The sequence below is a fragment of the Aptenodytes patagonicus genome, chromosome 12, assembly GCF_965638725.1.
Source record: "Aptenodytes patagonicus chromosome 12, bAptPat1.pri.cur, whole genome shotgun sequence".
NCBI classification, from domain to species: Eukaryota; Metazoa; Chordata; class Aves; order Sphenisciformes; family Spheniscidae; genus Aptenodytes; species Aptenodytes patagonicus.
This window is the reverse complement of record NC_134960.1, coordinates 4,559,977-4,574,133: the sequence shown is the minus strand read 5'-3', so window position 1 is coordinate 4,574,133 and position 14,157 is coordinate 4,559,977. Positions and strand designations below refer to the sequence as shown.

Here is a 14,157-nt window from a genome sequence, read left to right as displayed (position 1 = left end):
ATGGCAATGAACGATGCTTTTCACAAGCGTAAGAATAAAATGGGTCAACAACTACACGGTCCTCATCCTTTCCTACTGCCCATACTAAGCTTGTGTTGCAAAGGTACAAGCACTATTCTTTCCCTGCTTAATTTACTTGTTTGCAAATTAAGAAAGCTTCCTGTAACTTCATACCCAATCTGAAACAAGGAACTTCACTGCTCATGATTAGAAGCTGCTTTGAGACTCAATTTCATAATCTAAACAAACCACCACTTATAACTAGCTACACAATTGGTAGTTCATTAGAGCTGCTTCAGACTTGAAGTCAAAACTGTTTTTCAGTCAACTCTTGTGCCTAACTTTATTGCCCCTTCAAACTGAGAAATACTCAAATATTTTGACTCCATATACGTTAACACATTACACATTCATACAGAAAGCTCAGAAACTCAATTACAGTATATTATGCTATATTCAGTTGTCAATATTTTCTTTTAAAACTACAATCTCACACATCAATTTCACCTGGTTTTGTTAAGGTCCTTCTTTCCTTATAGATATCCTGACAGGAATTGTGCAGGATTGCGCTTGGCTTTCATTATCATTTTCCCAAGTCTACATCTTACATTATAGCCTAGCACAGGGTCCCATGCAATGGCATTCATTAGAGCCTTTTCTTGAGGACAAATATAGAAGAAACATTGGCTCCATAGTTTTTCCATGCACATCAAGGATAAAATAAATCCTGAAGTTACACAGTGGTTAAAGAATTTGGGCAGTAAACTTGAAGGGCCTACATATTCCCTACCATTGCCACAGCCTTTCAACAAAAAAGATTTCTTTCAATTCTCCTGTGCAACATCTTACTCAAAAGAATATCATCAATGATTTAACTCATCTTTTTTTCCCCTTCCTCCCCTTAAGGGTAACTAAAGATGAAAGGAGATTTGATGAACGATACCAAAAAGGAACTTGTGGTATTTTCATCAGAACGGGGCTTGCATATCCAAATGCACATCCAGCTGACCAGAACCTATGGTAAATGCTTTTATATTAGCACTAGATTTCTTTGCTTCAAACATGCCTTGTAAGGCAATATATTCTAACTAATAATACATGTAAACAAGAACAGAAAAGAACTCTCTGGTATCTTCAAAAATTTTACTAACCATGACTGCTCTCCAAACAAGAAATGTATTGACAACTTCTCACACAATACTTGTTCTTTTCATTTCCACATCTGTACATCATCTAACACAGCTTAAAAAAAATCTGAAGCATATAACTGTCAGCTGAGAAGTATTTAACTAGCACTCTCTTAAAAGAAACATAACAAAAATCTCTGAGGCCAAGCACAATCGGCGAGTAATGCGTCGTACATGGAAGAACTGTTATCATAAAAGCTATGTAGCTCAGACTGCAAAAGTGATGCTTCTGTTTTTCTTAAAGTTTTCTCAAAAATCACTGTTATAAAATATTATCACTTGTGTTATTTTTTTTATCACAAGAGTTCACTAATAGAGCTCCAATGCATTTCAAAAGCACCCTCACTTCCAACTGATGCCAAGAAAACCTCAGAAAAAGTGTAACCAAAGAACAGAAAGTTTTGAATTTGTTCTGCATCATGGCAAAACTTGAATTCAACTGTGATACGGGGCGGGGACGGAGGGGGAAAAACCAAAAACTTCCCAAGCCTAAAAAAGTTAGTATCTATTTCTTAAGGCATCCACTTAGGACACAAAAATCCAATGCTCACATGATCCTGGTATCTGCAACTACTCTAATTACTGAGCAATTAGCTTTTGTAAAAGTTCTCAAAAAACTACAAATTCCGTCTTAGAACCAAAATCTCTCTCCCTTAAGTGTTTTGTCAGAACCGTGCATTTTCTCACACTTCTATTTCAGCTAATTGGCACTTTCCAACAGAGGCATTATGCTGAAAAATGCCATCATCAACAGCAGTCAGCACATCTGAAAGTCAGCCCTGAAACTGCCTCATGTTTTTAAGGTTATTTAAGATCTACTGTAACCACAGCAGATAACTACAAGTTAGCATCCATTTCTTAATTAAAATTACATACAAGAGCATCACTACATTTCACTAAACATGAAAACAAAAGCCTATGCCTCCATTGGTAGGTTGGTGGACATGGACAGGCAAGGGGGTGATTAGGAATGACCTCAGTGCTACAGCTGGAGAAAAAAAAAGGGAAAATAAAGGACATCTGACACTTTTCACAAACCCTAAAGTATGTTAAAAAATTAACAAGCTGGACGAAGCCTTCCGAAAATTTAGATGCTCGTATGCAAGACCTTCATTAAAGAATAAGATCCTAAATACTGCCACTAAAAATGTGACTTGGCAACAAAAAGAGTAACCTGAAAGCAGGGACTGTACAGACTTTCATAAAGCTTTAAAAGAGGGAAAGAAAATTAAAGATGTATATGTGTGTGTGTGTGTGTATACACTTCCACTCCAACCGAACTGCATTAAGACTGTGACAAGATTACAAAAGCTACAGGATTTGGAGGGGACACTGACAATAGTAGTTCAGCAAGCTTTTTTTCCCCTTCCACAGAATGAATGAATGGCAAAGTATTCTAAATTTGTCAGTTTGTGACATCCACTGACCCAGAATTCAGAGACACTACCTCATAGTTGGTGGATCAGTAGCAGCGATTCTGACAAAGATCCTCTGTCAAGGATGACAGTCCTGGCAGGCTCAACCTTGGTGGTAGGTCAGTAGGGATACAGACTTGGCAGGCGGCGTTCTGCACCTTGCCAACCCACACTGGTCAAGCACGCTGAAGTGCCAGCCAAACTTTTCTACGTGGTCACACGAACACGGCTAAAAAGGCTTCCAGAAAACAGTGCGGGAACTTGCACTGCAACTAATGATAACTGCAGAAGTCTTAAATTACTGTTCAACTTGCTTTTAATGAGTTATCAACTTCAGTCATTAAATATCTAAAGCATTCTCAGCTCACACGAGAACAAATCTTTTAATTCTGAGCACGAGCTGCTCTCCTTACCTGTTGCTATGAAAAAATCATCTAAAGATCTTTAAAGAGGAAACATTAACACATTAAAATTAATTTCAGCAAATCTATCATAGACATCAGAAGAAACTTAAATTTTTCATGTTGATTAGAACGCAACTGGCAGGGAAGGAAGAAATAGGGACTTGCATAGAATTGCCACAGCAGTATTTCTGCAGGTATATAATTCAGCCAAGAGCAACAAAAGAGTTTTTAGAGTTTTCTTTAGAGAACTGTAAATATGGAGGATATTTTTCTGAAATTAAAAGTGTCCTCTGGAATATTAAAGATCACAACGTAATTTGCAAAGACCATTGGAATAAACTCAAAAACATACACTACACTTTAATAGAGCACAAGCACTCCATCTTGAGAAACAGAATTTCTCCCAGCTCAGATAATATTCCATCACCATGAAAACTCTGCACAGATCACCCACTCAAGATGCAAGATTAAAAATCCGACTTCACAACAAGAACCGAGTAGTACAGGGTCCACAGTTATAGTCCCTTCAGGTACCATCCGAGGTTAAAACTCCAAACCTCAAACAAAAAACACCCACCACAGCTGTATGCAGCATCATAGCAGCACACCCTTTTGTTGTGATCTTTTGTCATCGAGAGAAAGAAATGCAGAGGAAGCCCCTCTCCCTCCTTTCCCATTTCTCATCCCCATCATGACTGTCCATCTTGGGCTTCCACTAGGAAAGTTTTCTTTAGAAAAAAAAAAAGAGAATTCCTCCCTCAAGGGTATTTTCTCCACATTTGAAAGAAAAAGAAAGGTTTGACAAAGGCAGGTACCCCAATAAGCACATGGTTTGTTGGGGTTTTGTTTTGCAAAAATAAGTGCCACTTAGCAGCAATTTCAAGGCCAAGTGAACAAAATTTTAATATCAAGAGGTAAGAGTAAACCATTATCAAATGGTAGGGATTGAGACATTAAATCCAACAGCACCCTACACAGACAGAGCACTCTCAAAAGTTACAACACACTAATTATAAAACATCTTCAATTAAGTTATTTGCTGCTTCTATTAACTTCCACTACCACCAGCTGCCAACTTCATAAAGTATTACAGCTTTTGATGAGCATGGGCACATGACTGCAATAGCGTGTTTGCACCTTTTTTTTTTTCCTTCCCCTTCTCTTCAATCAAATTCTGTGATTCCTCAGAATATCAGAACTTCCACAACCGAGATATGCAACGAACAACGCTCATTTCAGTTTTCAGTATTTTAAAGCCACCTATGGAAGGTAAATTATCCGAAATTAACAAAGGAATGAAAGCCAGCAAGAGATTTCATCTAAAACCATCACATACTGACAATCTAATTTCCCATGACAAGACAAAGCTTACAGGCTGATGCAAATTTTGACAGTTATTCCTTGGAGGTTTTGTTAAAGCAGAGAGCCCAAGTCATTCACTAAGTAAAATCTCTAAATCTCTACAGATTCCACCAAAAGATTCAGCAACTGTTACTGAACCTGCTTGATAATATATTCAACAACTACCGCTGAATCAGTTCTTCCCTACCTCATTTTACTGAGAAATACCTTCATTCAATTAGCTTAAAGTCACATCAGAAACTACACAACTGGAACAGAGCACAGATCACTTGATTTCCAGTCTTGTGCTTTTAACCGCAAGACCATATTTCCTCTACTAAGTTTACAGCCCGCAGAAAACAAAAATTGCCATTCTAAATCATTTAAGTGGTGCATCTGTTGTCAGGCAGCTGTCAGTACTGGATGCACGCAAGACAGGCCAAGGTGGACAAGGGTGCGTGCCCTAACATCGCCTCCGCGGGAAAGCGCCTCTTCACCAACGGATTCGAAACGTGGATTTGTTACTCTCCCCTTTCGTTTGGTCAGGCCTTACACCATTTAAGAGCGGAGTTCCTCGTCTTAAAAAAAAAAAAAAAAGAAAAAAAAAAAACAAACAAAAAACACCGAGCCTCTTATTAGCATTGCAACAGTTTGCTCCTACAGTTACGTGCACAGACTTATTTTTATCAGAACGAAGCGTGTTTTAACAGCCCAGCAGCGCGGTCCTGCGCTCCCCTTTCCCTCCCGGGGCTGCTCCTTCCCCCACACGCCGCTCACCGGCCCCCTCCCCGTCCCGCCGCCGCCCCCGGCAGCCCCCGGCCCGGCCCGGGATGACCCAAAGCCTGTCACCGCCGCGGCCGGGGGAGGCCTCGGCCCCTCTTAAGTTTCCGAAAGGGCCCGTTCCACACACCACCACCACCCCCGAGGAACGCGAACCGCAGCGCCCCGACGCCGCTCGGCGCTGAGGAGGCGCCGCTCCCCCCGGCCCACCGCCCCCCGACACCCCCCTCGCCGCCCCGACCCACCCGGCACGGAGCGAGGCGGCCTCCCCGCCGCGGCGGCACGGGGCGGGTGTCCGTTAGGCGAGAGGCGCCGGCTGGGCCGCGGCCGCCCGCTCGCAACAAAACTTTATTGGGAGCCCGCGGAGGGGACAGCGGCGCGGCGGCGCCGGCGGGGCCAGCGCCGGGACCCGGATGTGCGCGAGGGGCGGGGGGGGAGGAGGAGGAGGAGGAGGAGGAGGAGGAGAGGGGGGGAAGCGCGCGGGCGGGATCCTGCGCGCCGCGCATGCGCGCCGCCGCCGTGGAGGAAGCGGACGCGGCGGGAAGGGCCGGGGCGGGCGGGCTGAGGGGGCCGAGTCGGAAGGGCCCGCCGGGAGTCAAAGCCCGGGCCCGCCAAAGAAAGTGAAATAAATAAAAAAGCGAGACGTTCGGGGTTTGTGGTCGAAAAAGTAATTTACCCCAAGACGGAGGAATAAAAAAGTTTCCTCAAGCTCAGCGCGGTCCCGCAGCGACCCCCCCTCACGAGGAACGCCTCCGCCGGGGCCTACCGAGGGCCCTCACGGCAGCCGATGGGCGAAGGCCGCGCTGCGATGCCCGGCGAGCTGCTGGGGCTGAGATCCGGCGCTCCCGGCCGGTGGCGTGTGCTGCCTTCCCGGCGGCTGGCGGCGGCCCGCCGGCCTCGGCCCTTGGGCTTGGGGGTTGTTCTGCGGAACTGGCTGGGTTTTATCCGTAGTGCTGAGGGACAGGTGAGGTCCTTCAGGTGGCTGCATCTCGTAGTAAGGTACTAAAACCGCGTGGTAAAGCTTCAAGAAAACGTGTTAGCAGCGTTAGGAATGACTGTAGAAAGGACTGTAGGGATGAGGACTTTCATACTGTGTATAATGCCAGTATGGGACAAACTTCTGCTTTTCTCACAATTGTCCCCATCGCGTGAAATGGAAATGACCGCTGTTTCCTCAAAGCTATTTTTTGAACAGCACAGAAGAAAGTTTCAGAGAAGTACCAGGCCAAAACCACCTCCAACGTGCCACAAAACCACCTGACCTTGATTAAGCATACTGCAGGCATAAAAGTTTGTTTCTTGTCATTTTTAAGTAAGTAAGTTGATTGATACGAAGGTAAAGAAGAATTGGCTTCCACGCCATGACTTGATGGCAGAATGTTTTCATTTTTTAAATTGCCTTCAATATACAACCGACTTTGGGAACTCCAAACACCTAAATTTCCACTAGATCTGAAGAATGTGCTTACCTCCGTTGGAATCGATAATAAAAATCAGTTGTCCATTCAAAGGCCTCTCATCGTGGGGAAGGACTGGCAAAGTCTTGTTTGCCTTACAAAAGACAAGATGCCTTAGAGCAACGTGTGGAAGGCTGAGCCGCGTTCAGCCCTGCTCTTCACTCGGTTCACAAGCAGGTGGAACTACTCGCCACAAAGTCCTGTTGAGGCCCGAACTCTGATGGCATTGAGAAGTTTAGTTTTATATGTGCAACGGGAACATCCACAATTAGGGGAAAGTATTTCACGCTTCAGCCCACAGAGTGATTTTAAGAGGAAACTTTTCCTACAGGAAGATTACTTTATAACCCAAAGGCTGCCTTCCTCAGAGGAGGCTGATCAGAGCCTGTTTCAGACACACTGCTGAACTAAACTGAATCCTAGTCTGATCCACTACAGAAATTCCTACGGAAGAGTTTCTTCCTCTGGCAAAAATATCATGTAAGAACAGACATAGGGGGCAAAATCACAATTTGTACATAAATTTGTATCTATCTCTGTTGTAGGACATGTAACTACACCGTCTTGCAGCAGTTAAAAATCTGGCGTACCAATTGCATCTGGCATGCCAACTGAATCTTGCTAGCAAACAAATTCCTTTTGGAAAAAAATACTAGAAACAAGCAAATGTAATGAAAAGTTATTTTATATATACATATATATGTATATATACAAATACATATATAATTAAACTAAAAAGCAACCACATGAAACCCCATGTTTTATTTGTGTAAATTAAGGGTAAAACATCTACCAAAAAAAAAAAAAGAAAAAGCAATGTAAAGTTTGTAGGAACAGGGAAAAACATCCAGTGAGCCAAACTGAAGTTTCAATTTCAAATATATTTGAGCTTTGAAGAAATTTTCTTCTGGTTCAAAACTATTTGGCTCTTGATTATTTTTTATGCAAACAGAAGTTTTAGCACCAGTGTACTCTGACTAGATCTATACAGAGGTCAATTAATAGCCCAACAGGATATCTCTACTAAAGTTCATGACAGCGGTGAAGGAACAAGGCTTTGGTGTAATTTAGTCAAAGAACAGAGCTAACCTTTGGGGACTCCTATGTATCTCTGCACCAGCAATTGTTCTGCTTTGGCCAGGCAGTCCAAAATATGGGACAAAAAAACCTGTTGGTCTTTTTCCAAATCTTTTGTGTAACTTAATTAATAAACCAAGTAACAAACAACAAATTGGCAGCAGGCATTTTAGGTGTTGTTCATGTGCCAGCCATCATGTCTCTACGAAACAAAATGTTCTCTTATTGAGAAGTAACAAAACAGTTGTATGTTGTCAGGTGAAGCTACAACACAGAGCTCCGATGTGCTTCCCCCTGCAGAGGTTTTTTAGAGTTCCAGTGACGAGGAAAGCTGAAGGTGTGCATGCAAGTGTACGGGAGAGGACAAGGAAAACTGTAAGTTTTCCAAAACTTAAGTTTTCCAAAACGTTCTCAGTTTAAAACCACAGGCACGTTTGGCATGTCTGCTTGCAGCACACCACTCCTCAGAAAGCAGTGATTCTTAAGCACAATATAGAGACTATTTTGGAGTATGGTAATAATGAATATGATCTACCGGCTGAAAAATAGTTTTCCTCTTTTTTTTTTTTGCCATTTTTTCACAGACTAATGTTGAATGGCCAAAGACCAAATGTCTAAAGTCACGTTATCTCCTTCTAGTCAATGGGACAGAGTAACGGACAAAGTAAACGACATTTGCTATCTAATGGTTGAAGTCTGTATATCCTTAAGGTCACAGTAAAATCAACAGCACTTATACCACTGTCTACTTCATACATGGTTTCCATCACTTAAATCTCTAGTGCCACACTCCAGTGGGTCCACTCTAACAACGTATCAAGTTCACTAAAAGGCTTGCAACAAGTAGACTCAAGGCATCCTGAACAGAGTTTCCAGAAATCCTGTGGTTTCACGAGTTCATGAATTTCACAACTCATGGAACCATCAGTCCTCGTTTAGCACTGGCAAACCTAGATTTTCCAACATACAGACATGCAGCTGTGATAATCCAAGGAGAAATGACTAGCTAACCTTCTACTTACCTGAATATTTTAATTGTGTGTTCAGATTCTGCGGAGTCAACTGCACGTGTTTATACATTTGGTCCTGCCTTGTAAAGTCAACTAAAGAACAAGTACCTGTCTCGCATTCCTTTGCACACAGTCTAATGGCAATGAAGAGAGAAGACTCTCTTCTCGTAAACCTATGCTACTGTAGATGTGTATGTTGGAGCTAGCTATAACCTTACAGTCTGATCAAAGTACAAAACAATCAACAGAAAAACTACCACCGGTTTGGATCAGGCCTTGCATGGTTGAGAAGCAACCGTGAAGTTCAACAAGTATCTTAAATTACATTATTTTGATTTTCTCTCCAGATTTTGAATAGGAACCCTACATTTCTTAATGAGATTTTTGTTTGGTTAGAAATGAATAGTTTGAAAATCAAATAGATTGTTTGAATTACAAGGAAATAGTCTTGAAATAAGGTTGCTTTATTATGAAACTTTGGCCTTCCTGTGACTTCTAAAATGACTGCATTGTTCAACTTAATTCCCTATCAACTTTCTAAATTGCTGGGGGAGAGGGGGAAATTAAAAAAAAAATAATTAAAGAAGCAGTTACCATGTCTCTACCCATATTAAACATTTGCAAAGCTGCTATTTTTAACTACGTTAAAAAATTCCTGTAGTGTGAAAGGTGGCTTGGATATTTAAACCAAATCTAGCTTAAAAACAGAATTGGGAGAAATGGATAGGATAGCTCAAGAAAGTTCCACTCTCACAGCTGTCAGCTGAGAAGAAATGGGGGAAGGGGGAAATGCTGAGAAAGGAATTTATTTTTTTTTTGGCAGTGAAGAGAGGAACATGCCATCCCTGTTTGAAAAGTTTCAGGGTGGGAAAGGCTAAGGAGGGGCTAACATACTCTACATACCTTTACGTATATTTTTGAGGCAGAAAAACAGTGTTATGTTTGAGCAGAGTTCAGCAAGTGGAAAGGGAGGTGGCATTCGCTCTGGCCATTTGGTCCTCCTAAATAACCCCGCAATTTACAGCATGCTGAGAAGAAGCACAATGGATGGTACGTGGCTGCCTCACAACAAGAAGGCAACACAAACGCTGTGTACATCGCATCACGTGTAAGAAAATGAAAAAAAAATGTTTAGTGTCTGGAGGAAATATATTAAAAGCGTTTATCTACAAGGCCCTTGGTGGCGTGGGCTCCTGTGAAGTTACACTCGCTGGCTCACGAGCTTTGAATTCTAGGAGAATAAATTATGTACCCCGTTACTGTTACAGCCACACTTCTGGGTGCCTTGCGTGACGCAACTCCCACAGCAGTACAGAGAAAGGGAGAGAAGAGTTAGTCTTGTTTCCTGAAGCTACAGATGTAAGACATTAACATGAACTTGTAGACCAGGGGCGGGAAAGGCAATCCAAAGGTATACTTCCCAGCAAGTTTAAGGCTGCACACTTTTCTTCCTAGACTGGAAGAATAAATGAGATGAGACGTGTAACTGAATACTGGTACTTCTATGGAGATGTTAGAAACAAAGACGTTTTGTAAAGGTTTTGTAAGTTCAGCTCAACAGTGTCTTTTCACACTCCACAGAATAAAAATGTGAATATATTGGGGATGCTACATCCAGTTCGACAGATCTGAGAGTCAGCTAAGGGCGCAAAACTGAACATGCAATTCAAAAAATAAATGTCTAAAAAACATACAAAAAAGACGAAATCCTGAAAAGGGGAAAAGGACACTGCAGGAAGAGTAAGACGTATAAGAAGTAATGAACAAGAGAAGCCTTTGCCTGAGAACCGTCGCAAAGTCCTCATCAGAGTGTGAACCCTCTTCCATTGACACCTGTGGATGGAGTCTGGTCAGGGCAAAGTACTGCTAAATTGGATCTGCCTCTTGGAACGGGGTGGAAACCTTCCCGGAGGAATGGAAAAAATGTCCCAGCCGATTAACACAAAGTAATACAGTGCTCTCAGAGGAAATGATAAAGAGAAGAATTTTAAATGGCACGATTCCTTTGACTATTCCTCCAGCATTGCTATTTTTCTAGACCATCCCCCAGCTTGCCCTCACCATTGCATCAGCAGGACAGAAACGTGTAGTACTCTCATTCTTCTAAATCAGTGATTTTCAACTATTTCCAGAACGTGACCTCACATTATAAGAACACTTTCTGGAGTCTGACACCCACTGCTAAGCCCAGAAGAAAGATAGCCCCTGCCTCCTAAAAGCTGTCTGCGACGACCAGATCAAATACCTGTGGACAACAAAGAAGCTGGACCACAGAAGTGGGGTAGAAAAGGTAGTACAGAAAGCGAAGGAATCTAACATCACGGTTAACTTCCTTGCAGTTACCATAACCATGTGATCACTATGAGCTTTTTTCTTTTATGAAAACTGCTCAAAATTAGCCATGAACAAAATTGTGTCTTATTTTCTTCTTAAAGATTTACTCCCTTCCCTACCACTTGTTTTACATCCTACACCATTAGCCAAACGCGGAGCGGCCTGGGTGTGTTCCTCAACGTTATCGCCTGCATAGACCCGGTTTTTCCTAGGGCCTTTCACTCCCCAGCCCAAGCGCTGCCTTCTGATGCTCCCTTTTGGAAGTGACTGGCGTTTGGGTGGGACGCGTTCTCGCTTTGGGACAGTGAGGAGATCTCACATGCAGCCTCACGCTCAACATAATCGTCTGTTGACACAGTCATGAGCTGGAATTCCATTTCTCGTAGCAATAGTTGGGACCAACATCCACAATAACTGTGCACTGAAAACTTGTATTTGTGGCTTCATGGCCAAAACCACAGGAAAACTATTTTTAGTGCAACAGAGCTCTAAATAGTGGAAGCACTGAAAATTTAGCTCACATCATGGGCCAAATTCTTCTCCTGGTTACACCCACTCTATGGAGAAGCTTGAATATAACAAACAGAAACACTCTGAAACAGAAATTTAGAAAAAAAAAGAAAGCAACTTTTGCTTATGAGTAAAATCGGTATTTTAAACTTTAAATGAAGAAAGGTACACATCCTCCAGCATTTCCCCTGGAAATAAATAAAAGGAAAGGAAAAAGGAACAGTCTGAAGTAGAAGCGATCTATTACAATAATTGTACCTATTACGATAAAGGTAATTCTTCCCGCTATATATATCTGAACAATACCTATAGCTAAAATCTCTCTCCATTCATTATGCAGATCCTTTTGGCTTAGACCAGTGAAAAGGACACTGAGTTTATCTGTATCTTGAGAGAAGATGCAGCAGATGAGTGTAGCCTCTGAGTAACAAATCAGGCTTTAATAGCTAGACCTACAAATTACTCACAAGCCAACTACCTAACAGCAGTTTATCATCTCAGGATTTCACAACACGAAACAATGAGTGATGGCAATGCCGAGTCCTCAAGCTTTCTCAGGTAGGAACCAACAGGACCTGACTTTCTCCTTCTGGGTGTATTTCTGCCAGAGTCCCCATTACGGGACGCTGGGCCTTTACAACTTGTGTATTTAAATCTCGTGGCACACTTAGGGACACAACTTTTTTTTCCACCCTCATGACCAAATAGTTGGGTTTAATAATTTCCTCTCCAGTATCAAGATCTGCATATACAAGCATAATAATGGCTGTTATAAAATTAAAGTGCTTTTGGGCATAGTGTAGTGCTGGTTTTGGACAGCACATTGTAAGCTATTTGCTTCTCTTCGCAAAATTTCCACAGTAATTTTATTTTCCTTTCTTTTCTTTCTGTTAGGAAAACAGGGAACTGGATCATTTTCTAAAACAAAAATTAAAACTTTTTGGAGAAGCCAGTAAGATGAGAGAATCGCAAAATAGGGTTATTTCTCATAATAACAATAATAAAAAATGTTATTTTTCATTCACTATTTTATCATTGATGAGATTGCTTCCACTCTTTAAGCACTGCCCTATGACATACATTTTAAAAGGAAATACAGGGAGGAAAATCAAAAGACAAACAACACATTTTCAATTTTGGTTACATTTTTGCAAATCTGAAATAAATTAGGATTATTGTTACTGTCTAAACACATTCATATTTCACACAGTAAAGGAAATATAAGAAGTTCATAAACTTTTTTGCTCCAGCTGCTTAGATGGGCCCCATGTAAGGCACTGTCACTAAAATAGTTCACAACCCTAATTACAATTCACCACATCTTGGGAATGACATTTAGGATTCTCGAGGCGCTTTTAGATAATTTTTAGACTCTGCGTAGAAGCTCAGCTGTCACGAAGTAGGTTTTATTTTGTAACAGATTTTATCCTTTGGAATGTTATGTTTGGATTGAGCTGAAGATACGGAAAAATGCATGCAATATAGTATGCTTACCCCACTGAAATATAACTCCTAAAACAAAGCTGAAACTTTTTGTCCTTTAATGTTCATATTCTAGCCTGTGCTTGCCTATAGCTATTTAGATTTGGGGGGGGGGGGGGGTAGGAGAAAAAACTCTCCCTTACTGCATTATTCCGACTCCATTAGTGTAGTCAGAGAGAATTCCTGCTCTCTGTCCAGTAATTAAATAAATATTTAACATCGCAGGATTTAATTGGAATCCCGAAAGTTAACAATAGCCTCTGCTATCGGTGTCGCTATCGCAGGGGTTCTGTTTTCACAGGCGTATATTTAGATCTCGGCCACATCACCCACTTGCATTATGAATAGTACAAAACCCACCCTCCCCCCCTTAAAAAAAAAGAAAACAAACAAGAAGCTCAGTGAAATCTGGCAACTTTTATAAAGTGACGCCATCTCCACGAATCTCCTTCCCCCTGCTGCAAACCGTACTTCAAAGCTTAACAAATTAAGTGGCAGGCAGCCTCTCGTAAAAAAAAACAACCAACCAATAACAAATGAACACAGCTTTACCTTTCAGAAAATTACTGCAGCTCCATTTTCTGACCCTTTATTTTTTCACTAGCTCCCTTCCAAGCGATTTCTATTCCTCTCTCTCTCATGCTGGCGGCAGGGCGGCTGGGGAGGAGCCCTGCGCGGAGGGTCCCCAGCCTGCCGGGGAGCAGGGACCGGATCGGGTAACACACCCAGCAGCACACCCAGAGCTGGCTGCAGAGAATTCAAATTCCCACTTTAGAAACTTTCTGCAATACTTGTGTGTCAAGTCTATTTTTGCTTCCTTCCTTCATCCTGTAATAATGCTCTTCGGTCCGATGCGACGCAGCCATCTTTTGTGCAGTGTCTTTCGTACAATCTGTAGATCAAAAGCGCTTTGCCGGTGTAAATCCTGGCTTTGCCAGAGCTGGCTGATCCCTTTCGGTGAATAATTTATCTAGTTTGCAAAATGGGAACAACTACAATCACAGTGTATTGACTCTCTGCATTAAGTCTCTCTGCACAAAAAGAATACTCCCAACCTGAATGCTTTTAATGGATATAAGTGTGTATATACATGTATAATACATATAACTAGATATATATACACATATAAATATATATACACACACATTTAAGGCATTCAG

At 41.8% G+C, this 14,157-nt stretch overlaps 1 protein-coding gene across 2 annotated transcripts in view; it reads right to left on the bottom strand.

Annotated features, from left to right (window-relative positions):
* The window catches only part of SMAD5 (SMAD family member 5), a 28,159-nt gene extending 14,275 nt beyond the window's left edge, over positions 1-13,884 (bottom strand). Inside the window, exon 1 of one of the 2 annotated variants that reach the window (XM_076349617.1) lies at positions 13,550-13,884. The gene's annotated coding sequence lies outside the window, so the exon portion shown is untranslated. Of the gene's footprint in view, positions 1-5,372; positions 5,508-13,549 lie in introns of those variants that run through there. The other variant, XM_076349616.1, reaches the window with a different exon arrangement.
* Positions 13,885-14,157: the final 273 nt, after the last annotated feature.